The sequence below is a fragment of the Salmo trutta genome, chromosome 30 (genome assembly GCF_901001165.1).
Source record: "Salmo trutta chromosome 30, fSalTru1.1, whole genome shotgun sequence".
In the NCBI taxonomy this organism is placed as follows: Eukaryota; Metazoa; Chordata; class Actinopteri; order Salmoniformes; family Salmonidae; genus Salmo; species Salmo trutta.
Window position 1 is genome coordinate 11295784 of NC_042986.1, and position 27625 is coordinate 11323408.

Consider the following 27625-nt stretch of genomic DNA (forward strand, 5'->3'; position numbering starts at 1 on the left):
AAAAACATGATAGTAACACAACATGGCAGCAGCACAACATGGTAGCAGCGCAACACATGGTACAAACATTATTGGTCACAGACAACAGCACAAAGGGCAAGAAGGTAGAGACAACAATACATCACTCGAAGCAGCCACAACTGTCAGTAAGTGTCCATGATTGAGTCTTTGAATGAAGAGATTGAGATAAAACTACAGTTTGACTGTTTGTTGCAGCTTGTTCCATTCGCTAGCTGCAGCAAACTGAAAAGAGGAGCGACTCAGGGATGTGTGTGCTTTGGGAACCTTCAACTGAATGTGACTGGCAGAACGGGTGTTGTATGTGGAGGATGAAGGCTGCAGTAGGTATCTCAGATAGGGGGGAGTGAGGCCTAAGAGGGTTTTATAAATAAGCATCAACCAGTGGGTCTTGCGACGGGTATACAGAGATGACCAGTTTACAGATGAGTTTAGAGTGCAGTGATGTGTCCTATAAGGAGCATTGGTGGCAAATCTGATGGCCGAACGGTAAAGAACATCTAGCCACTCGAGGGCACCCTTACCTGCTGATCTATAAATTATGTCTCTGTAATCTAGCATGGGTAGGATGGCCATCTGAATCAGGGTTAGTTTGCCAGCTGGGGTGAAAGAGGAGTGATTACGATAGAGGAAACCAAGTCTAGATCTAACTTTAGCCTGCAGCTTTAATATGTGCTGAGAGAAGGACAGTGTACCGTCTAGCCATACTCCCAAGTACTTTTATGAGGTGACTACCTCAAGTTCTAAACCGTCAGAGGTATTAATCACACCTGTGGGGAGAGGGGCATTCTTCTTACCAAACCACATGATCTTTGTTTTGGAGGTGTTCAGAACAAGGTTAAGGGTAGAGAAAGCTTGTTGGACACTAAGAAAGCTTTGTTGTAGAGCGTTTAACACAAAACAATGTATAAACAATGTATACACCCTAACACTCCACAAAGGGTCCCTTAAATGGAAAGAATCTAAATGGAACCATTAAATGTAATGGAATCCACAATTTTAATTTTTATTTCACCTTTATTTAACTAGGCAAGTCAGTTAAGAACAAGTTCTTATTTACAATGACGGCCTACCCCGGCCAAACCCGGACGACGCTGGGACAATTGTGCGCCGCCCTATGGGACTACCAATCACGGCCGGATGTGATACAGCCTGGATTCGAACCAGGGACTGTAGTGACGCCTCTTGCACTGAGCTGCAGTGCCTTAGACCGCTGTGCCACACTAAATGGAATTACAAAGTTTTAGACCCCTCTGCATGGTGAATATTTCAATTTGTCAAAAATATAATGCTCTGCTGTGTTATATAAGCATCACAAAATGAAGGGCAAGGGGGTACCACCATGCCAATCTGAAGTGGTGTCATTGCAATATGAGTGATTTGTACAACTCACACAGCTTTGACAACAATACCTGATGCATTGTGCATTGCCAATATGTTTCCATGGCAATAGGAATTTCTGAGCTCAGGGTCTGTAATTGAAAAAGGACCATGTATCCTTGTGTGCTATAACCTTTGTGGCATGTGTGCCTGATGTATATCAATGAGAGAAGTATGGCTACTTGCATGATGACAGGCAGTTATGACATATTTTTGTAAGATGAGGATAAAGCATTTTATGGGGGACTGGTCTTGTCGTGATGTTGCCCACACAGGACATTGTGAATCACTACAGATACTGAATGCAACATTGCCACATTAGAATGATCATCCTACCTAACATGTATAACCGTCTTGACCCCATAGCTACAGTAAAGAAGAACAAGCATTAAAGAGTGCTATGGGGTATAGATGGTCACGGTACAATATCGTACATGTTACTTAATGGGTCATAGAACATTCTGACAGCATGCAATACATCTGCAGCTCTCAACATTCCACATCACTTATTATCTACACACAGTGCATATACATGGACGTATAATGCATCTGAAATTATGTCTTGACACTTATTGTGCAGTATGATGATGACTTAATGATAAACTGTGATTTGGAATGTCATACCAAATACCTGAGACCCAGATCCATCACTATCCACACTTTCTCCTTTGATCAAATAAATAAACAATTCACTTGTTGTAACAGCAAGTTGATGATTGTGGGAAAGTGGCTTTTTTACTGTTCATACAAAATGTATCATTAAAGATGGATTCCGCTGTAGGGGGAAACAGCGCCACTGGCCGTCCCAGCACCATTGTTAATGTTTTTGTTGCCCAGCTGAGGAGCGTCGCGCAGCGCGGTAAAAGATAATTGCAGTAGAGCGCTCTTCTATCGGGCTTGCAATGATTATCCGAGGGGGGAAAACTGTGTTAGTTGTTTGCAGTAACTTCTTTGTTGTTGTAATATCCCAAACGAAAGTGGCTGATTCACCAGTACGGATTCCGGCATTAAATGTTAAATCAAATCATGTAAAATGTCACTATTTTATGCAACTTTTAGTAAGTGGAAATGAAACATTTTAACTTGAAAATGATAAAGAATCAGTTGTCCAGTTAAGAACTGTAATCAAATGTTTCTTTGCCACAACAACAGAAGCTGGGCCAGAAATCTATTCCTGGATAAGTGTGAAACTGATGAGTATAACTTATTGTAGAGAACCACAAATAATGATTCAATGATTCAACCTGTTGAATACTTCAGAAAGTATTCATACCCCTTGACTTCTTCCACATTTTGTTGTGTTACAGCCTGAATTCAAAATGGATTACATAGATTTTTCTTCTCACCCATCTACACACAATACCCCATAATGACAAAGTCAAAATATATTTTTAGACATTTTTGCAAATATATTAAATTAAATACAGAAATAATGAATTTATATAAGTATTCAAATCCCAGAGTCAATCAATGTTAGACTCATCTTTGGCAGTGATTACAGCTGTCTTTCTGTCAAAGTCTCTAAGAGCTTTGCACACTAGAAATAGGTGCCCTTCTTTGCGAAGCATTGGAAAACCTCCCTGGTCTTTGTGGTTGAATCTGTGTTTGAAATTCACTGCTCGGCTAAAGGACCTTACAGATAATTGTATATGTGGGGTATGTGTGGGATTCAACCATCAGTGCTCTAGCTGATCTATGGGTATAACATCTGTTATATAAACACTACTCTATAACCTTTTGTGATTCTTTAGATATATTAAAACCCTTTGGTTGAAATCAATTCCCCTGAATAGAGGTGAGCAACAACATAACTTGCCAATTATTTTTTATTGATATTCCCCTTTAAGACTTGCTGCTGTAACCTCCCTCCTCTGGTGTGTCGGTGAAGACATGCCTCTATAAAATTGCTCAGCTTCTGACTTTGAAACAGAGCACAAATCACATTAATATGCTGCCAGCAGCCCCCAGCAATTTATTCATTTTAAATAAATGGGGAAAAAACGGTTTTGTTGTCAAAATAACACATTTTGGAGCTTGATAAAGAAAGAAATGAGAGGACGTCGATGTTTTATACAATGGCAATGCTGCATAGCCCATTTATAGGCCTACACAATGCACTGTAAACTGACTAGCCACATATAGCACACACTAGTCACTGTAACAATGGTCCTAACAACATCTGGTTAATGGTACCCATTACATTTAGAGTAAAACAATTTGGTCAAAGTAGAAATCCTAGAGAGAGCTGGTTAAACAGAGACCATCATAGAAAAGCACGTGTTATGATATGAGAATGACCTGCTGTTGCTTTCACCTCAGACAGTTGTATGATCAGTGGGAGGGAAACATGTAAGACATTAGGAGATTATTCATGCTTGGACCATCACAATATGGTCAGCAGTCAACAAGATAACTATCTAGGGCTAGAAATAAGTATTTGTCACAGAGGCACAAACAAGGTTTCTCTCTTGTGAATGTCAACTTACAGTAAGTATAATGTACAGTGCCTTCAGAAAGTATTCATACCCCATGACTGATTCCACATTTTGTTGTGTTACAGCCAATACACCATCTACACACAATACCCCATAATGACAAAGTGAAAACATGTTTTTTTTGTTGTGACATTTTTTGTTGTGAAATGCAGAAATGTACTTAAATATTCACACCCCTGAGTCCATACTTTGTAGGAGCACCTTTGGCAGCGATTACAGCTGTGAGTCTTTCTAGGTAAGTCTTTAAGAGCGTTCCACATCTTTTCAGGTCATGCCATAGATTTTCATGATATAAGCCAAAACTGTAACTCGGCCACTCGGGAACATCACCGTCTTCTTGGTAAGAAACTCCAGTATAGATTTGGACTTGTGTTTTAGGTTATTGTCCTGCTGAAAGGTGAATTAATCTCCCTGTGTCTGATGGAAAGTATACTGAACCAGGTTTTAGCATAGCTCTAGTCCATCTATTTTTTTATTCTCAAAAACTCCCTTAATGATTACAAGCATACCCACAAGACATTGCAGCCACCATTATGCTTGAAAATATGGAGAGTGTTACTCAGTAATATGTTGAATTGGATTTGCCCTAAACATAACACTTTGTATTCAGGACAAAAAGTTAATTGCGTCACCACATTTTTTGCAGTATTACTTTACTGACTTGTTGCAAACAGGATGCATGTTTCGGAATATTTTCTATTCAGTACAGGATTCCTTCTTTTCACTCTGTCAATTAGGTTAGTATTGTGGAGTACTACAATGTTGTTGAGTTAGGAAGGATGTCTGTATTTTGTAGTGACTAGGTGTATTGATACACCATCCAAAGTGTAATTAATAACTTCACAATGCTCAAAGGGATATTCAATATCTGCTTTTCTTTTTCTTTTTATAACCCATCTATGAATATGTTTAGGGAGTAAATGCCTTTGCGAGGCATTGGAGAACCTCCTTGGTCTTTGTGGCTTGACTGAGGGACCTTACAGTTAATTGTATGTGTGGGGTACAGAGATGAGGTGGTCATTAATTAAACACTATTATTGCGCACAGAGTGAATCCATGCAACTTATGTGACTTGTTAAGCAAATATTTAGTTCAGAATTAATTTAGGCTGGCCATAATAAATTGGTTGAATACTTGACTCAAGACATTTCAGCTGTTCCTTTTTTATTAATTTGTAAAAAAAACTAAAAACATATCTATCTAGCCATTCCTGCGTTGTCTTGGCTGTGTGCTTAGGGTCGTTGTCCTGTTGGAAGGTGAACCTTCGCTCCAGTCTGAGGTCCTGAGAGCTCTGGAGCAGGTTTTCATCAAGGATCTCTCTGTACTTTGCTCTGTTCATCTTTCCCTCAATCCTGACTGGTCTCCCAGTCCTTGCTGCTGAAAAACATCCCCACAGCGTGATGCTGCCGCCACCATTTTTTTATTCTATTTTTTATTGAACCTTTATTTAACTGAGGCAAATCAGTTAAGAACAAATTCCTATTTACAATGACGGCCTACCAAAAGGCCTTCCAAATTAAAATAAAAAAATATAGGAAAAACACACATCACGACGAGACAACACAGCACTACATAGAGAGACCTAATAGAGAGACTTAAGACAACAACATAGCATGGTAACAACACAACATGGTAGTAGCACAAAACATGGTACAAACATTATTGGGCACAGACAAGAGCACAAAGGGCAAGAAGGTAGAGATAACAATACATCACGCAAAGCAGCCATAACTGTGCTTCACCGTAGGGATGGTGCAATCCCTTTGGCATTCATGCCAAAGAGTTTGATCTTGGTTTCTTGAGACCAGAGAATATTGTTTCTCATGGTCTGAGAGTCCTTTAGGTGCCTTTTGGCAAACTACAAGCGGGCTCTCATGTACCTTTACTGAGGAGTGGCTTCCATCTGGCCACTCTACCATAAAGGCCTGATTGGTGGAGTGTTACAGAGATGGTTGTCCTTCTGGAAGGTTCTCCCATCTCCACAGAGGAACTCTGGAGCTCTGTCAGAGTGATCATTGGGTACTTGGTCACCTCCCTGACCAAGGCCCTTCTCCTCCAATTGCTGAGTTTGGCTGGGCGGCCAGCTCTAGGAAGAGTCCTCTTCACTATTAGTTCTTTAGTGAAGAGGTCCTCTACCAACAATCTGAAATGCCCAAAAGGCACCAATGCATCCAACTGAAGGGTATTCTGAAGATTGTTCCATATGTGAGGTGCAAAAAACCTTGTAGTGACAGAATACATTTCAAGAGTTAGCTATCTCTGTGACCGCGTATGGTATCTCATACTTCTATAAGATAGTAGCAATGTTAGGTAACGCTTGTTAACAGAGTGATGGTTAACAGACCGTGGGATTGGTAGCTTGAATCGGAGCACTAGAACTGTCTGCCACTCACACTCATATCTAACATGTAGGTCAAACACATCACCTACTCTAGGTGTTTTTAACACGGAGTGGTAGTGGGAGTCGAGGTGCCATACACATATCTGCATCTTACATAAAAACAACCTGCTTTGAGGTTTCACACTTGACATGACCAAGTATTTGAAGTCATGGATATGAAGTGAAAAGGATATATGCTTCAAGACCCAAGCCTATGACAGGAAAAGTGTGTGCTCTCGTCAGTCTGTGTTGGTAATCCTGTCGAATGCGGCTATTTTTATGTATTGTGTAGTGGATCTGCGTAAGTGTTGCTCTCCACTTTCTGGAGGATCACGTTTTGAAATCAGTGGAATTAGAGTGTGATAGCTAAAGAGATGGAGAAAACACCTGTCTCCAGATTACATCTTAAAACTAAGGGCAACCATGGTATGGCATTCCTGACAGGGAGACGAATCCATCATGCATGATGATGTATACAGGTAAGATAGTCTAGCGTTAGCTAGCTACATTTCCAGATATTTCTAATTTTGACAAAAAGTGTTTTCATTTCAAGCTAAAGTGTACTGTTAGCTAACTAGCTAGCTAACATTAGCTGGCTGGCTATTTAGCTAACGTTACGTGACTTGTGTGATCTTAAACGTTGTTTACCTAACTAGATTCATTGTTTACCTAGCTAACTAGCTATATGTCTTAAGCTGAAGTGTACTGTTAGCTAGCTAGCTAAAGTTAGCTGGCTGGCTCCCTAGCGGACATTGTTATTCGTTTCCCAGAGCTGTTGGCTTTTCTATTTAGAGACTAATTTTAGCTAGATAACATTGAACATTGTTGGTTAGCTCCCAGCACTGTGGCATTGTTGGCCCTTTGTTCATTGTTGTTTAACTAGCTAACATTAACTGGCTGGCTCGTTAGCTAACGTTACGTGACGTGTGTACAACACCCGTTGAATATGGCCGGTGTCAGTAAACATCTGCAAAAAAAGCATAATGAAGTTGTTTCCAGCCGAGCTGGTTAGGCTGTTTTCATGTTTTCCAGAGGTAAACAAATCATCGGCCAGAGCGTCAAGTGTACACTCCGAGAGTGAAATGAGATGGGTGGGGCTAAAGCTTAAGAGGGTGTGAACATTGTTGAATGGAAGAAGAGCTCTTCACTAGATACCAAAACATTCAAAGGCGATTTTCTCAAAAGTGAGTTTACAAGCTGATCAACTTTCAAAGCAGAATTATTTTCCCATTGTTCCTCAAATGCAGTGTATGATATGCCATTTTGTAGCTCTGTGTCTCTACTTTTATCCAATGTAAAAAACACTTTCACATTTTGCTACATAAGACCGAATCCAGGTGGTGAGTCACATTCTAACATTCAGTCGAACAGTAACTGAATACCTCAATGCCTATCTGCCTACTTTATACACTGTAGTAAGCCATGGCCATGTGACTAACTGTCTGTAGGAGCGATCCATTTTCGTGAACTGGGTGGTGTACCTAATAAACTGAGTAAAGTTTAAAGATGCTTGTTATTTGCTAAGGGCTATGATAAACAGATATATTAATAAAAGCATGTAATCTATCTTTTCAGACTTGTAGAAGCAGCTCAAGTTCCCGTAGCACATTGTCAAGACAACTCTGAGCCCAGACATCACCCTGGTCTCAGATTCCCCAAAGACCATTATCATTCTGGAGCTGACAGTCCCTTGGGAAGATCTTCTGGAGGAGGCGTACGAGAGGAAGAGGGCCAAGTATGAGGGACTGCTCATCGAATGCCCGAAGTAGGGATGGTTGGAAGGCTAGGTATGTTTTGCTGGACAATCCCTCTCACGAGGAGAACAATCAGCAACACCATCAAGGCAGCTGATAGAGCCTCAAGATGGCTCTGGATCATGAGGAAATCCATAGGGAGCAGAGTAATGCCACCTGGACACAATTCGAGGTCTGATCAACCTCTGCTGGGTCGCCTGGGCGAGGGTGTCTGATGATGCAAAACAACCAATGACCCTAGGTTACGTCACTAATGATGTGTCCAGGAAGTATCAAGAGATGTATTAATAAAAAAAAAATCTAAATTAAATTGTACCAAATCGGAACAAATTTGTTTCAGAAACAAGGGCAAAAGAACCCAGTCTTGGTAAATATGTAATATCATTAAAAAAAGTAAGTAATCATCTTGTGAGTGAAAGTCACATTTAATGAAATGTTCTCTCTCCATTTTCTAACTGAAATCATTCACCAGCATTTTTTATATGAATAGTTAATTGAAATTTTATATTTTTTGTTTTACATGTACGGCTTTATGAATTAAACACCCCAGCATGGGGTCCTGGATCATTATATTGTTGGTTCACAATTAGACCAACTAACCAATGCTGCTTTTTTTTCTGTCCTCTAATTAAAATGTCAAGACACAGACAATCTCTCTCTCTCTCGCTCTCTCAAAATCAATCTAAAGTATTTTCAAGCTGTTGCTAACAGCACCCATTTTGCTGCTGCAATACCAATTACAAGAGAGAAGGGACAGGGGGAAAAAATGTTAAATGGCAAACAGCACCAGATGTTGTCTTGAATCAGAGAAGGGTCTTGGAGCCATTCCTGAGGTACTGGAATATGAAATCTCTGTGTCCCCAATCAACACAAAAAAATAGGTAATCAAATGGACTGTTTTCAGAAGGCTGGTGTGTGAGTGTTTTTTGTGATTAGGTTCCCTTGCCAACAGACACACAGCTGTGAAAAATCAAGTGCTGGCATTCCCCCTACTGTCTCATAAGTTCAATTCAATTAATTATTTCAATCGATTTCAGACAATTTGTCACAATGAATCCCAACTAACAGTTAGTCTATGGTCTCCAAACCACATAGCTGTTATACACTGAGTGTACAAAACACCCCCTTTTGCCCTCAGAACAGCCTCAATTTGTCTGGGAATGGACTCTACAAGGTATCGAAAGTGTTCCATAGGGATGCTGACCCACGTTGACTCCAACGCTTCCCACAGTTGTGTCAAGTTGGCTGGATGTGCTTTGGGTGATGGATCATTCTTGATACACATGGGAAACTGTTGAGCATGAAAAACCCAGCAGCGTTGCGGTTCTTGACACAAACTGGTGTGCCTGGCACCTACCATACCCCGTTCAAAAGGCGCTTAAATCTTTTGTCTTTCCCATTCACCCTCTTAATGGCACACATACACAATCCATGTCTCAAGGTTGAAAAATCCTTCTTAAACCTGTCTCCTTCCGTTCATCTACACTGATTGAAGTGGATTTAATAAGTGACATCAATAAGGGATCAGAGCTTTCACCGGGATTCACCTGGTAAGTCTATGTCATAGTAAGAGCATGTTTTGTACACTCAGTGCAGACTTGTTCTAATTTCAGCATAGTACTATACACTAAAATGTTTTCCTACTGAAATTGCAATACTCAAGTCTAGCCGCCTGATCATAATATTAGTCACAGCTGTGAGTTATGTTTCTCAGAAGAATGCCAGGGTTTTTTTACTCCTGAAATAGCACAGCTTGTGTGGTACACAAATTATAACTAAATTCTATTTAGACTGGCTGAATTTACATAGATAGCATCTCAAGGACAGCAAATATTGTTATCTGATTTCAGCATGTGTCCTCTTGAAGTCATTGACAAACTGGCACACCAATCCAAACAGCTCCTGAGAATCTTGATCCATTGGCTCTCCGAATTTAGCCTTTGAGAAGAAAATAAAACATTTGCCATTAATTTTGACATTGCAAGGCACAAGCACTTAATTTGCTATCATTCTTTCAGAGATTATAATCTGCAATACATAGCAACCCACAGGTATTAATATATTTGTTCTAATTAATGGGTGATGTCTCTGGTTTGGTTGGGATGCATAATGTAACTGCAGTTCATTACAAACTCCTTTTTTAATAATGAGCTGATAAACTGCGTGAGCATGGAAGCAATTACTAGACCTAAATATCTTAAGTGAGACAGACGGGTGGCCATGGCATGAATCCATGCCTACACTTAACTCACTAAAGGGTCACCAACTAATACAAAGGGCTTGTCATTAATGCCCAGTGCAGTCAAAAACAAGTATATAGTATTCCCATGCTATGAGATTGGAATAATACTGTGAATTGTGAAAATGATGATAATGCCTGTCATGACGTGCCCTGGGGGGAGGATCAATACCCCCCCCCTCCACAGTTTTATGACTTTACGACAGGTCATAAATACCTGGTAGAATTGAGGGAGAGTCTACCAGAACAAAGTGCTTCTCTTAGTTCAAAATTCCTAATCCCCAAAATGGGAAAACTAAACAATATTTCTACTTTTGAGAATGTGGGAATGGTCCGTGAACACTAAAGGGACAGTCATGATGAGTGTGTTTCATTTGGTGATCTCATGAATGACAGGAAACACACATAACTGTATCTCTTAAAGTGAACATTTCCCGGCTGTCAGGTTTACATCTGAATATTGTGAAACGTATGTGATTAAACATGAAACTATTTGTGAAAAGATGTATTGTGATGTTAACCTTCTAAATGAGAAAATAAGTTAACCAAGTCAGTACCCACACCCACGTGAGCATAGACATTACGTCGGCATCATGGACCGCCCTTTTCTCTGAAGTGTATAAAACCCACTCCTGACAAAATTCACATTAGACTAGAAAACATGCAGCTGACGCTTCATGTGAAATGGTTTAAACTACAACTCTACCAAAGGACAAGTCATAGAACGCCAGGACAGAGTCCCCACGTTGGAATAGTTACAATTCTATAGACCATTAGACCATACAGCTGTAGTTTTGGCTACACGGCTGGAAATGGTTAAACTCTGAGACTATCGCTCATTACAGAAGGAGCAAATTCTAGATGACACAAATTACTAGTCTGCAGCTAGAAATTACGTAAACCTAGTATGAGAATACCGACAACTGCCGAAGCATCTAATCTATGATAACATTTCCAAATGGTACTCTGAAGTATCCATTCTAACCACCTCTGGGAAACTTAACCAGAGACTGATGAACTCTACAGGACGATCGAGTGTTTTAAACAAAGAGACAACAACGGCATACGGGCGTAAATATATACATTGCAATTATTCAATGCGGCCGTTCATGTGCAAAAGGATTAGCATATAATTATAGTGAATCCATTTTGTCTTTCCCGCTCTCAGTCCCCACCCCTTTCCTTTGTTTACCAAGAAGTCATATCGGTTTAGCCCACTAGGGACGTTTCCATCATTGTTAGTAACCAATATCTACTGTTTGTTTGTTATGTAATTCTGTGTGATTATTTAGTTAGTTAGTAAATAAATAATTAAGCCAATTTGTGTATCGCTGATTCATGATTTTAACTAGGGTTCGTGCAGATATCCAAGGGTTTGCGACGTTCAGTAATGAGAACTGATGAGGTAATTAATAATCATTAATGGAAGACTAATTGATAAGATATTAAAATATCTGAAGAGTTATAGTCGGGATATTATAACTCTGTAACGCTAAACATTTTCCCGTGGTGCCCCAACTCCCTAGTTATTTAATGTTTACATAATTAGTTTAATCACATAATTAAACCTAGAGAATTGATTTGATAATATACAGTCTTCACATTTAATGATAGTCCAGACACAACATGCCCTTTTAGTGTAAGAGCTGTTTTGGTGGGATGGAGTTTTGGCCAGCCTGGTGACATCCCCAGGCAGAAAATGTGTTAGTTTGAAACCTCTCTGCCAATAAAAGCTAGTTTTCAGTTTTTCCCTCACCACTCTAACCACTCCAAAACAGTCCTAGCAAAATTCTTGCTTGAGAAAAGATTTTTTTGGTAAGAAGCTATTTTTTTTGCTATTTGACAATTTAAATTGAAAACAATAACAGTAAGGTACTTAATTGTTCCCAAGAAATTATTTGATATTGTGATAAAAACTGATGCATTGGACCTTGAAAACGGATGACATTACATTACCAGCTAAAATGTTGTAATCAGATTACAGAGAAACTACTTTTGAGAAACTAGATGATTACTTCTAAGATGACTTTAAAACTCAGAAAGGAGGTTTGCTCAAAAAATATTTGACACCTTTGTTTTCTCAATGAAATTCATATCCGCATTGAAAAAAGGAGTTTGATGGATGGTGGGAAAAGAGGAAGAATAGGCTTTTGTAGACTACAGTCCAATGGTGTGACTACTGTCGGCATCCAAAGATGATCTAACTTGAATAAACCCCTGGAAGAAAGGACGACAGCAGTGGTGTAGCCTACAAGCAATAAGGGTATCACTTCCCAGTGGACATACGACGTGATAAAGACGTACTTTACTGGTTGAAATCTGGTCGGAATGTCTTATAACCAGATCACAATCCGATTAAGATGAAAAATACGTCTTATTTTGGTTGATATTAGTTTTTGGGTTGAAATCTGATGATTAACCAACATTTTGGGGGGGGTTCGGTTATTATCCAACTAATTGACCGGCGTTTTTTTATCTAAATGCTACCAATTAATAGACACCAATCTATAAAGACATGTGCATAGTGTTTGTGGGCCATGCACCCATTGCATATAAGACATTAGAACCTTTACAATTATTTAACATGGAGCAATGTTCATTTTCAGCAGGGTTTGCATGATTCATCTTAGCACACTTGGCAAACAACAGCTGGCAGAGTGCACCAAACTAGGTTAGGGTCTCCTGGAATACTGTACCCAGTCAACACGCTTGAATGCGGGCATATTCCATTTGAGACTAGGGGGACTCGGCGTGGACTCAGACTTGGGGTGGGATTCATGTGGGCCAAGTTCTTCCCGAATTCTGCAGAATCATATCACTCTAGGCTCCGGCTAATGGTACACGGCCTGAGTCACTTCAGCTTGTCCGGCCCGATAAATTTTTCAGGAGTAGGGCCATTTTGAGGTTTTTATTCAGCAGGTGATTAAATATATATTTTTAAACAAATATATATTTCACCTCCAAGTCATCGAATTTGCTAGGTCATTGAAAGCAAATATGTGTGACAGAGATGGTCCCTAATTTAGACAACCTATGGCAGTGTTTTTCATAGTTGCAGTCCACCCATTCACTTCCATAAAAAAATATATAGGCTACCAGTATATAAAGATAAACATGCACAGTTAAACAGGATACCCTAAAAAAAATTCACTGCTTTTAAAATGCAGTAAAACTGAAGTGCAATGAAATAATGGATGTTTAATGAATGATATCTGGTAGCTTGCTGTGTGTGTTGGCTTCTGTTTGGTAATAGTTTGTCTGTGTTAGCTAATTGCACTGTTTATTGTGCTGCACATTTTGTTCTGTTCCACTGAATGCTGTTTTGATGTTATATTGTGACTAACTAAATTTGTTTTCAGAATTTAAGAAAACACATAGGTATATGCATTTTATTACTACTACTACAATCCACCAGGATTTACAAAACCCTGTTTTCAATCGCATTTATTTCCATCAATATCAAATTAGTCCAAAACTATTGCACTTGAACTTGACCCTGAAAATATGACTATTATATTGTCCCTTAAAGCTTTTAATCAATTAACATAATGTGTACAGTTATTTTTAAAAAATGTATTAGCTAAATAAGGACGTAGGCACATCAGTTCCAGCTAAAACTTCGATTGGAATCTGTGCTTCACACGCAGCAATAGATCTCTCTGCTTGCTGGAGCGCATCGGTCAACATTCCATATGGCAATCGAGACAGAGTGCCCGGTAGGTTACACAACAACACAGCTGGAAAACAACGACAGTTTCTCTAAATGTACACAAAAAAACATTATTAAAGATTTGACTGCTAAATGGTAGTCTCTGTTCTCCTGCATTCTTGTTTTACTTTCTTAAGTAAAACGGCAGTTAGTTGGGGAGAACATCACGGGAAAATATTAGCCGGCTAATTTTAGCTAGCTAACATTAGCTCTTTGGCTTATCCTCATGGACATGGTACATTTTCATTTTTACCTATTGTAGCCGTTGGTTGTTGCTAGCTAGCTAACGGTTTGCCATTTTGATATGTTTAGTTAATGACAGTAAATGTGTGTATGTGATGTGTGTATGTGTGTGTTCTCTCTCTCTCTCTTGTGTGTGTGTGTGCGCTTGTGAGAGAGAGAGGGAGGCTTCGAGAGATAATGATCACAATAACTTTAGAAAACATTGTCATGCTAGCTGTGTGTTGTGTGAGAGAGCGAGCAAGAGAGAGCGAGAGAGATGATGACTATCACAATAACTTATAGAAAAGATTGTCATCATGTCAAGGTTAGGATTATGTATTAGAGTTAGCAGTGTGGTTAAGGTTAGGGTTAGGTTTAAAATCTGATTTAATGACTTTGTGGCTGTGCCAGCTTGTTACCTCTCTGCAGAGCTGCCTCCAGAACAAGATTCATGGCAAAAACACTAACCTGCACATCTTAAAGGGAAAGTAATATGAAAGTAATCAGATTATGTTACTGAATTTGGGTAATCCAAAATTTACATTACGATTTTGGACAGGTTACTAGTAAATGTATCACCATCCCCAAAACACAACAGAATAATATCTTCTCAATTTATTTACTTTAACAACTAGTTCATCCAATAGAAAACAATGAAGATACATGTTTCAAAACTGCCCTTTGAATGTAGTATTCCACAGTGCTGTAAATTACAGTACATTACAATGTTTGCACATTAGGCAATACACTTGCACTACCCATTCAAATTGAATTTCCATAATTTCTAGCCCATGTTTTCTAGCCCATGTTATCATTTGCCAATGCAATTTCAGTAAAGCAGTGTAAACCCCCCACCCCCTTCCCATGTACTGTATAGGGGATGCATATCCTTCTTGTTTTGGACTTTTTGCGTATTGGTATTGTAATTGTATTGATATTGTATTACTGCACTGTAGGTGCTAGAAACAGAAGCATTTCGCTGCACCTGCTGTAACATCTGCTAATCTGTGTACGTGACCAATAAACTTTGATTTGGTTGGATTTGTTACTGTACATTTCTGATCTTGTCAATATCAGATTTTTTTAAACTTACTGTAAGTCAAAATTGAAAAGGCACTCGCACATCTGAGCTATCTTTTTTGCAGGTGCATGGTAACAGTTGAATAAAATAAGAAAACTGCTCTTGAAAGTATCACTACTCTTTAATCATCTTTACGTATCAGCCTCAAGGCCTTGAATCGAACCCACAACACCTTGAGGCCGATACGCAACACTTATTAAAGAGCAAGTGGTACTATCAAGAGCAGTGTGCAGGATTCTTCTTTTTTCCTCTAACTTACTGTCAGTAAAATCATAATAGTTGTTGTCACGGTAGTACATTCGAGTAAATATTATACTTTGTGTTTCTACTTTCAAAGACATACATGTTCATTATATAGTTCTCAGAATCTGTACTAGACAAACTGGTGTACATGTCAAATCTATTGGTTTACCAAACGTTTAAGTGATCATCAATTAAGAACAGTCAGATTAAGTAATAATAAAATGTATTTTAACACAACAGAACAGAATCATATCAAAAGAAATGTGCGCATTTCATTGTGAAAGGCAATTACTTTATATGAACATCTATTGCAATGTGAAACATGTATTTCTAGCTGAAACACTGTGTGTTGTATTTAGTCAATTGAAAATGTGTCTTGAGTTTTGAAACAACTGCCTTTTTTATTATCCTTTTTGAGCTTTGTACTAACAGTTATGAAAATGTACCACATACATGTAATAATGTCATGTCTACTCCCGCTCCCCCTCTCCTGCGCTCGACTTCGCCAGTTTACTTATCATTACGCACACATGCCACCATCATTACGCGCACCTGCGCCAAAGACACCTGGACTCCATCGATCTATGATTACCTCCCCTATATCTGTCACTCCCTTTGGTTCTTTCCCCAGGCAGTAATAGTAATGTTTTTCATGTCCAGACTCTACTCTTGTTTTGGATTGTTCCATGTTTATTGTATTTTTAAATTCACCTCCTGCACTTGCTTCTCGACACCCAGCGTCCGCGTTACAGAATACTGCCTCAAAAAATGGAAGCAACATAGATTTTCTGGTGACGTCGGGTCCAAATGCCACAGCTGAAATAGTCAATCATGCTTCAGCTGGCACGACAGGTTCCCACGCCTCAGCAGGAACCTGAGGCACATCAAAGTGATTTAAAAAAGTAATTTTAAAGTATGTTTAAGCATTTTCGCCTATATAAACATGCCCAAAGTTACAGTAACAGGGGGAGAGCAACGTTTGCTAAATACTTTCACCTCTGAGGCTCCTGCAGTATAGGCTACTACTATTGCTTCTGCATCTGACTGCAAAACCTTCCCCTGCAGAGGGAAGGTTTTGATAATGTCACAGATATAAGCTGTGTGAGAGGGTGTCTGTGTGTCTCTGTGTGTGTGTGTGTGTGTGTGTGTGTCTGTGTGTCTCTGTGTCTGTGTGTGTGTCACTGTGTGTGTGTGTGTGTCTGTGTGTGTTTGTCTCTGTGTGTGTGCGCCTCTCTGTGTGTGTGTGTGTGTCTCTGTGTGTGTGTGTGTGTGTGTCTCTGTGTGTGTGTGCGCCTCTGTGTGTGTGTGTGCACCTCTGTGTGTGTGTGCGCCTCTGTATGTGTGTGTGTCTCTGTGTGTGTGCGCGCCTCTGTGTGTGTGTGTGTGTGTGTGTGTGTGTGTGTGCGTGCCTCTGTGTGTGTGTGCACGCCTCTCTGTGTGTGTGCACGCCTCTCTCTCTGTGTGTGTGTGTGTGTGTGCGCGCGCCTGTGTGTGTGTGCGTGCGCGCCTGTGTGTGTGTGTGCGCGCGCCTCTGTGTGTGTGTGTGTGTGTGCGCGCTCCTCGGTGTGTGTGTGCGCGCCTCTGTGTTTGTGTGTGTGCGCGCCTCTGTGTTTGTGTGTGTGTGTGCCTCTATGTGTGTATTTGCGCCTCTGTGTGTGTGCCTCTGTGTGTGTGTGTGTGTGTGCGTGCGCCTCTGTGTGTGTGTGCGCCTCTGTGTGTGTGCGTGCACCTCTGTGTGTGTGCGTGCACCTCTGTGTGTGTGCGTGCGCCTCTGTGTGTGTGTGCGAGCATGTCCAGTGTGTGTGTGCGTGTCCAGTGTGTGTTGAATCAAGTTTGGAGTCCGCAGGAATGTAATAGGTGGAATCTAATATAACACAATTCCCTGGCAAGCCCTAGGCTCACCCCTCACCCTGTCAAGGCTCACAACTCAAACACAGAGCAAAGTCAGGTGGATTCTTTGTGATGATGGATCATCCTTCTGGAAATAGGGGAGGTTGGAAAATGGGATTTACTTTCTTTGAAAATATATTGTTGTGGAAGAGTTTCTCTTTATGCAATCAGCAACTAGGCTGATGCCAAACTAGACACAGAACAATGAGTGGGAACTAAGTTTCCAAAAGTTGGTAAATATCCTGAGGCATATCTTCCTGTTCAATATTATTTTATCTATTTATCAACAAGTGTGATGCTGTGATGCTGTATTTCTCTCCTTACAAACCACTGAGTACTTCCTTAGATATATACAGTGCCTTCAGAAAGTATTCATACCCCTTGACTTATTCCACATTCTGTTGTGTTACAGCCTGAATTCAAAATTGATTATACTGATTTTTCTGACCAATCAACACACAATGTGAAAACATGTTTTTAGAAATGTTTGCAATATCTCATTTACATAAGTATTCATACCCCTGAGTCAAAACATGTTAGAATTACCTTTGGAGTCGTTCTGGGTAAGTTTCCAAAAGAGCTTTGCAGAACAGGATTGTAAAATATTTGCACACTATTCATTTTAAAATTCTTCAAGCTCTGTCAAGTTGGTTGTTGATCATTGATCAGAAAGTTCAATTCTTGCCATAGAGTTTCAAGTACATTTAAGTCCAAATTGTAAGAGGCCACCAGGAACATTCAATGTCATCTTGGAAAGCAACGTAAGAGTATATTTGGCCTTGTGTTTTAGGTTATCATCCAGCTGAAAGGTGAATTTGTCTCCCAGTGTCTAGGATTTTGTCAGTGCTTAGCTTATTCCTTTCACTTTTATCCCCAAAATAACTCCCTAGTACTTGCCGATGACAAACATACCCATAATATGATGCAGCCCCCATCATGCTTGAAAATATGAAGAGTGGTTATCAGCGATGTATTGTGTTTGCCCCCAACATAACAAGTTTTTAGCAGTTTTACTTTAGTGCCTTATTGCAAACAGGATGCATGTTTTGGAATAGTTTTATTCTGTACAGGCTTCCTTCTTTTTACTCTGTCATTTAGGTTATTATTGTGGAGAAACTACAATGTTGTTGATCCATCCTCAGTTTTGTCCTATCACAGCCATTACACTCGGTAACTGTTTTAAAGTCACAATTGGCCTCATGGTGAAATCCCTGAGTGGTTTTCTTCCTCTCCGGCAACTGAGTTAGGAAGGATGCCTGCATCTTTGTAGTGACTGGGTGTATTGGTACACCATCCAGAGTGCAATTAATAACTTCACCATGCTCACAGGGGTATTCATTATCAATATATTTTTTACCCATCTACCAATAGGTGCCCTTCTTTGTGAGGCATTGGAAAACCACCTTACAGATAATTGCATGTGTGGGGTACAGAGATGAGGTAGTCATTCAGAAATCATGTTAAACACTAGTATTGCACATAGAGTGAGTCCATGCAATTGATGTGACTTGTTAAGAAAATTTTTAATCCTGAATGTTTTTAAGCTTGACATAACAAAGTGGTTGAATACTTATTGACTCAAGGCATTTCAGCTTTTCATTTTTAATTCATTTGGAAACATTTCTAAAAACATAATTCCACTTTAACATTATAGGGTATTACGTGTAGGTCAGTGACACACAATCTCAAGTTAATGCATTTTAAATTCAGGCTGTAACACAACAAAATGTGGAACAAGTCAAGGGGTGTGAATACTTTCTGAAGGCACTGTACATAAACTCGTCAAACAAAGAAATATCCCTTTTTCAGGACCCTGTCTTTCAAAGATAATTCGTCAAAATCCAAATAACTTCTTCATTGTAAAGGGTTTAAACACTGTTTCCCATGCATGTTCATTGAACCATAAACAACTAATGAACATGCACCTGTGGAACGGTCGTTAAGACACTAACAGCATACAGACAGTAGGCAATTAAGGTCACAGTTATGAAAATTTAGGACACAAAAGAGGCCTTTCTACTGACTCTGAAAAACACAAAAATAAAGATGCCCAAGGGCCCTGCTCATCTGCATGAACGTGCCTTAGGCATGCTGCAAGGAGGCATGAGGACTGCAGATGTGGCCAGGGCAATAAATTGCAATGTCCGTACTGTTAGACGCCTAAGTCAGCGCTACAGGGAGACAGGAAGGACAGCTGATCATCCTCGCAGTGGCAGACCACATGTAACACCTGCACAGGATCGGTACATCCGAACATCACACATGTGGAACAGGTACAGGACGGCAACAACAACTGCCCGAGTTACACCAGGAACGCACAATCACGCCATCAGTGCTCAGACTGTCTGCAATAGGTTGAGAGAGACTGGACTGAGGGCTTGTAGGCCTGTTGTAAGGCAGGTGCTCACCAGACATCACCGGCAACAGCGTCACCTATAGTCACAAACCCACCCACCGCCCCACCAGACAGGACTGGCAAAAAGTGCTCTTCACTGACGAGTCACGGTTTTGTCTCAGCAGGGGTGATGGTCGGATTCGCTTTTATTGTCAAAGGAATGAGCGTTATACTGAGGCCTGTACTCTGGAGTGGGATCGATTTGGAGGTGGAGGGTCCGTCACGGTCTGGGGCGGTGTGTCACAGCATCATCGGACTGAGCTTGTTGTCATTGCAGGCAATCTCAACGCTGTGCGTTACAGGGAAGACATCCTCCTCCCTCATGTGGTACCCTTCCTGCAGGCTCATCCTGACATGACCCTCCAGCATGACAATGCTACCAGCCATACTGCTCGTTCTGTGTGTGATTTCCTGCAAGACAGGAATGTCAGTGTTCTGCCATGGCCAGTGAAGAGCCCGGATCTCAATCCCATTGAGCACGTCTGGGACCTGTTGGATCGGAGGGTGAGTGCTAGGGCCATTCCCCCCAGAAATGTCCAGGAACTTGGAGGTGTCTTGGTGGAAAAGTGGGGTAACATCTTACAGTGAGACTTGGCTAATCTGGTGCAGTCAATGAGGAGGAGATGCACTGCAGTACTTAATGCAGCTGGTGGCCACACCAGATACTGACTGTTACTTTGATTTTGACCCCCCTTTGTTCAGGGACACATTATTCCATTTCTGTTAGTCATGTCTGTGGAATTTGTTCAGTTTATGTCTCAGTTGTTGAATCTTGTTATGTTCATACACATATTTACACGTTAAGTTTGCTGAAAATAAACTCAGTTGACAGTGAGAGGACGTTTCTTTTTTTGTTTATATTGTCTATGGCCTACGGTACATATTTGAAGTTTGTTCACCCCTCAAAATAGGGAGGACACAAGCATCTGCTGCAGAAGTTAGTGACCTTGAAGAAGAATTTCTCTGAAATGTATGTCTGGAATATATCTCCACTACTCCCCCCTCCACAGTGCAGAGAGATAGATAACATGAAAAACAGTGGAAAGGGTCATCTCCACATTTCAGGACCGGAGGAACCATCTATCTCTGGAGGGGCTGCACAACAGACATACAGAAAAAAATAACTCGGGCATTACCAATATGTCAGTGTAGAGTTTCTTCATTTCCTCACATCTCTTTGTCAGCAGGGAGAGATCTGTGTTGTACTTATCAATCGTCATCTGATGTGAGGGGGATAAGGTGAAGAGTGAAGAGAGGTTACTGCTAAGCTTATTCGTTATTTGATATATCTAATATATCAGAACACCTGTGGTTGGTTGCGTCACAAAACGATCACTGCTAACTGACAGCAGACACCATCAGAGGAACATAATGCAATATGTAGCAACACTTACAGTATGCTTGACAAATAGCAATTCCCTTCACCGCCACAAGATGATGCGCTCATCTAGGGACAAACGCTGTGTAAGATAAGTGTAAAGGTTCAATGCATCTGCCGGTTGTTTATTCAATGTGTCAAGGTTTTACTTGTATATTTGTCTGAATCTTGTATCTTTCTGTCTGAATAATACCTGAAGAGAGAGAGAATAGGCTTCTCAGAATAACGAAAAGTGTCTTCATTACCTTTGGGTATTGCTCGCCTTGGTTTCTTCTCTTGTACGTTTTCCTGTACTGAATGACCTTCTGTAACTCATTCTTGAGGACTGGAGGGAAGTACACATTGTGGTTATCATTCATCAAATATGATCACTGAAGTAAATTTCTACTTTACAATCACAATTTTCTCCTTCCTGCTGCCTGGTTCCAGCCAAGTAGCTGATCTGCACTCATGTCAACTTTTCATCACAATTCAATAGCCAAAAGTCTTCATAAATGACCATACATGAAGTTGATATTAGGCCTACATGTCTTTCCTCTTTAAGTTTCACTACGCCATAAAGCCAGTCATCTCTTTGAACTCTGAACAGCAGGAAATGCAAACTTGTAGTGTATTCCATTTTTAAAATAAAAAGGCATCTTAAGTTTGTAATTTACACTTTAAAATGTCAGACTTGATTTGCCCTAACAAAAAATGTATCAACCCTCCCAAAAATGTCCATTAATTGTAATGCACACAATAAATCACATTTCCTATTGCTGCAGGATTATTTTCCTGCTGTGCGAAACTGGCCAAATTAAGATCCTACATCTGTAGCTACAGTAGATCATACTATCTTAGACAAGACCATTCATAGGTGTGTATAAACTACAGTCTTTGTTGCACCTTGTATCATTAGATCTCTGCACTGTAAAGAGCAACACTTCTTTTTATCTATACATTATTGAACAGGATAGGAAACGTGATAGACTCACCATCCACTTCAGTAGTGAGGCCTTTAATGGAAGCTGACCAGAAACACAGACAAGAACACCAAAAAGGTTTTAACTAAACTGATCCAATTGAAATCTACAGTACAGATTTTCAGGGCATTGACCAAAATCTTGATGACTTACCCCCAGGGACAGTTTCGAATTCCGCCAACTCTTGGGGAAAAGTGGCCAAGCCGGCTTCGTGCAACATGATCTGCTCCACAAGGGCATGCAGCAAGGTGAACTTCCTGTTTGTCCCATGGAGCTGGGAGAGCTGTGGGGTTGAAGAGGGACATTGGAAGGTGAGGTGACACTCTCCATTATAAAAAAAATTGTTTGATGAATCAAATATTAAAAAACATACTGTGCCGTTTCAGTCTACACAGAGACCTTCAGAGAATGTGAGAGAAGGGCATGCAGGTACAACTGCAGCAGTCCTGCCTGAGCCACACAACTACTGTTCCTATAAGCCACACAACTACTGTTCATATTCCAAGATGGCATAGCAGTCAAATGTCCCTTGTCCTCCTCTTGTCGTGTCCTGTGTATATATATATTTACATATTTTCTTCGCATATCTTTTTATATATTTTTTTCTAACAACTCAACCTCAAAACACTCTCCTGCAACCCGCCTCACCAATTTAAAAACCAAAAAAGTATTATTTACCTCAAATCTGAAATCCACAGCAGAAGCTAGCCAGAGGTTAGCCAGAGGTTGGCCAGTTCACTGGCTAACGTTGGAGTTCAGCTAGCCACGGTTGGCGGTCATCAGCTATCTCTTAGCTCGAAAAGCTATCGCCAGTTTTGTACAGAGCGACTCAGACCAGAGCATACCAGACCTATTTTCTCTCCATATCCCCGGATTTCTACCGCAGGCTCTGGACATTTACACCTGGATCTTGCAGCTAGCTAGCTGCTACCAGAGTGAGTATTGGCTAACGTCGGTCCCGGAGGTAACATCAATTATTCCGGAGCTAGCCAGCTGAAGAGTTCCATCAGCCACTCCTGGGCTACAATCACCTATCCGGACCCGTTGTACTGCCGATGCGGAGCCCCATCGGGCCTTTACGACTGGACTACCGACGTTATCTGCCCGAGGGAGTTATCCAACTGGCCCCTCCGTCGTGACGTAACCTGAACGCCCATCTGCGGCCCGCTAATCGTTAGCCGTCTTATCGGCTGCTATCTGAATAGGTCTATCGGACAATTTTCTTGGGCCACTATAACTATAACTATTTTGCCAATTGGACTGGTCCCCCCTACCACACGGAACCCCACTAATCTACAGACGGAAACGCACAAGGTGGCTAAAAACAGACCTCCCTCCATCTTCTACCAGCTTGCTACCTATGGCCCGGCTAGCTAACTGAATCTCACTGGACCCTTATGATCACTCGGCTAAGCATGCCTCTCCTTAATGTCAATATGCCTTGTCCATTGCTGTTCTGGGTAGTGTTTATTGGCTTATTTCACTGTAGAGCCTCTAGCCCTGCTCATTATACCTTATCCAACCTTTCAGTTCCACCACCCACACATGCTATGACATCTTCTGGTTTCAATGATGTTTCTAATAATAGCCTTGGTTTCATGCATGTTAACATTAGAAGCCTCCTCCCTAAGTTTGTTTTATTCACTGCTTTAGCACACTCTGCCAACCTGGATATCCTAGCCGTGTCCACCAAAAACTCTGAAATCTCCATCCCTAACTACAAAATTTTCAGACAAGATAGAACGGCTAAAGGGGGCGGTGTTGCAATCTACTGCAGAGATAGCCTGCAGAGTTCTGTCCTACTATCCAGTTCTGTACCCAAACAATTTGAACTTCCACTTTTAAAAATCCATCTCTCTAAAAACAAGTCTCTCACTGTTGCAGCCTGCTATAGACCACCCTCTGCCCCCAGCTGTGCTCTGGACACCATATGTGAACTGATTGCCCCCATCTATCTTCAGAGCTCGTGCTGCTAGGTGACCTAAACTAGGACATGCTTAACACCCCAGACATTCTACAATCTAAGCTTGATGCCCTCAATCTCACACAAATTATCAATGAACCTACCAGGTACCACCCCAAAGCCGTAAACACTAGCACCCTCATTGATATCATCCAAACCAACTTGCCCTCTAAATACACCTCTGCTGTTTTCAACCAAGATCTCAGTGATCACTGCCTCATTGCCTGCATCCGTAATGGGTCAGTGGTCAAACGACCTCTACTCATCACTGTCAAACAAAACATTTCAGTGAGCAAGCCTTTCTAATCAACCTGGCCCGGGTATCCTGGAAGGATATTGACCTCATCCCGTCAGTAGAGGATGCCTGGTTATTTTTTTTAAATGCCTTCCTCACCATCTTAAAGAAGCATGCCCAATTCAAGAAATTTAGAAGATATAGCCCTTGGTTCTCTCCAGACCTGACTGCCCTTAACCAACACAAAAACATCCTGTGGCATTCTGCATTAGCATCGAACAGCCCCCGTGATATGCAACTTTTCAGGGAAGTTAGAAACCAATATACACGGGCAGTTAGAAAAGCCAAGGCTAGCTTTTTCAAGCAGAAATTTGCTTCCTGCAACACAAACTCAAAAAAGTTCTGGGACACTGTAAAGTCCATGGAGAATAAGAACACCTCCTCCCTGCTGCCCACTGCACTGAGGATAGGAAACTCTGTCCCCTCCGATAAATCCACTATAATTGAGAATTTCAATAAGCATTTTTCTACGGCTGGCCATGCTTTCCACCTGGCTACCCCTACCGCGGTCAACAGCACTGCACCCCCCACAGCTACTCGCCCAAGCCTCCCCATTTCTCCTTCTCACAAATCCAGTCAGCTGATGTTCTGAAAGAGCAGCAAAATCTGGACCCCTACAAATCAGCCGGGCTAGACAATCATGACCCTTTCTTTCTAAAATGATCTGCCGAAATTGTTGCAACCCCTATTACTAGCCTGTTCAACCTCTCTTTTCGTGTCATCTGAGATTCCAAAAGATTGGAAAGCAGCTGCTGTCATCCCCCTCTTCAAAGGAGGGGACACTCTTGACCCAAACTGCTACAGACCTATATCTATCCTACCCTTCCTTTCTAAGATCTTCGAAAGCCAAGTCAACAAACAGATTACTGACCATTTCGAATCCCACCGCACTTTCTCCGCTATGCAATCTGGTTTCAGAGCTGGTCATGGGTGCACGTCAGCCATGCTCAAGGTCCTAAATAATATCGTAACCGCCATCGATAAGAAACAATACTGTGCTGCCGTATTCATTGACCTGGCCAAGGCTTTCGACTCTGTCAATCACCACATCCTCATCGGCGAACTCAATAGCCTTGCTTTCTCAAATGATTGCCTCGCCTGGTTCACCAACTACTTCTCTGATAGAGTTCAATGTGTCAAATCGGATGGCCTGTTGTCCGGGCCTCTGGTAGTCTCTATGGAGGTGCCACAGTGTTCAATTCTTGGGCCAACTCTTTTCTCTGTATACATCAATGATGTCGCTCCTGCTGCTGGTGATTCTCTGATCCACCTCGACGCAGACGACACCATTCTGTATACTTCTGGCCCTTCTTATAACACTGTGTAAACAACCCTCCAGACGAGCTTCAATGCCATACAACTCTCCTTCCGTGGCCTCCAACTGCTCTTAAATACAAGTAAAACTAAATGCATGCTCTTCAACCGATCGCTGCCTGCACCTGCCCGCCCGTCCAGCATTACTACTCTGGACGGTTCTGACTTAGAATATGTGGACAACTACAAATACCTAGGTGTCTGGTTAGACTGTAAGCTCTCCTTCCAGACTCACATCAAACATCTCCAATCCAAAGTTAAATCTAGAATTGGCTTCCTATTTCGCAACAAAGCATCCTTCACTCATGCTGCCAAACATACCCTCGTAAAACTGACCATCCTACCGATCCTCGACTTCGGCGATGTCATTTACAAAATAGCCTTTAAATACCCTACTCAATAAACTGGATGCAGTCTATCACAGTGCCATCCGTGTTGTCACCAAAGCCCCATATACTACCCACCACTGCAACCTGTACACTCTCGTTGGCTGGCCCTCGCTTCATACTAGTCGCCAAACCCACTGGCTCCAGGTCATCTACAAGACCCTGCTAGGTTAAGTCCCCCCTTATCTCCGCTCACTGGTCACCATAGCAGCACCCACCTGTAGCACACGCTCCAGCAGGTATATCTCTCTGGTCAGCCCCAAAGCCAATTCCTCCTTTGGCCGTCTCTCCTTCCAGTTCTCTGCTGCCAATGACTGGAACGAACTACAAAAATCTCTGAAACTGTAAACACTTATCTCCCTCACTAGCTTTAAGCACCAGCTGTCAGAGCAGCTCACAGATCACTGCACCTGTACATAGCCTATCTATAATTTAGCCCAAACAACTACCTCTTCCCCTAGTTTATTTATTTATTTTGCTCCTTTGCACCCCATTATTTCTACTTTGCACTTTCTTCCACTACAAATCTACCATTCCAGTGTTTTACTTGCTATACTGTGTTTACTTTGCCACCATGGCCTTTTTTGCCTTTACCTCCCTTAACTCACCTCATTTGCTCACATTGTATATAGACTTATTTTTCTACTGTATTATTGACTGTATGTTTGTTTTACTCCATGTGTAACTCTGTGTTGTTGTATGTGTCGAACTGCTTTGCTTTATCTTGGCCAGGTCACAATTGTAAATGAGAACTTGTTCTCAACTTGCCTACCTGGTTAAATAAAGGTGAAATAAAATAAAAAAATTAAATAAGGCCTTGAGATGCACAGCAGAAGAATTTACAAATTCATTTATGCTGCATTCACGAAAGAAAGTGCCTTTCCCCAAGGCCAACCAAACAATAGTTGGTCAAGTTGCAGCTTCTGTTAACCTTACCACAAAAAAATGAATTTCTTTCTACGCTTATATTGAGGCACTGTGTTACTGGAGGCATGTATCAACAATCCAACAATCCAGCCTTAACCCTTACAATTCTGTGTGTTTCTGTTGGGGAAGAATGTGGCTACTATGCTCACAAGGTCAACCGATTGTTTTGGTATTGGTAATACATTTGTTACTCATATATTGGCTGTGTTTCTTAGCAATCTGAGTTCAAAACAAATTGAAACAAAAAACTGTTTCATAACAAAAACATCAAATCATAAAAGCTCCCATGTTACATGCTGTCCTTATCACCTACAGTAGAGCCCTAATACATTGTTTCCTTACTTAGACTGTGGTGAGCTTTTTCTCTGAATTAAATACTTGGAGTGTTAAGTTTCCTGAAAATGAATGGAACAAAAGCTATAAAACGCATCCATTTTAACCCTGTTTATATAAAATGTTAATGATCTTTTTACAAATGCAAGCCTTGCTGCACAACAGTGGCTTGTGCCTTCTGTCTTAATTGAAATGGAAGGGGGACCCCTCTCTCAAGTCATGTGATGGGATTTATTCCATAGTCTTTTCTAGGTTGCGTTG

At 41.1% G+C, this 27625-nt stretch overlaps 2 long non-coding RNA genes across 2 annotated transcripts; both read right to left on the reverse strand.

Moving 5' to 3' along the window:
* Positions 1–9530: 9530 nt before the first annotated feature.
* On the reverse strand, positions 9531–21342 carry LOC115168811 (uncharacterized). Its single transcript, XR_003870752.1, has 3 exons — positions 21201–21342; positions 20943–21026; positions 9531–9965 (listed from the first exon to the last, which is right to left on the reverse strand). It is a non-coding gene; the product is annotated as an uncharacterized LOC115168811 (long non-coding RNA).
* A 98-nt stretch (positions 21343–21440) lies between these two features.
* Positions 21441–22465, reverse strand: LOC115168812 (uncharacterized). The gene is made up of 3 exons (XR_003870753.1): positions 22300–22465; positions 22159–22191; positions 21441–21509 (listed from the first exon to the last, which is right to left on the reverse strand). It is a non-coding gene; the product is annotated as an uncharacterized LOC115168812 (long non-coding RNA).
* Positions 22466–27625: the final 5160 nt, after the last annotated feature.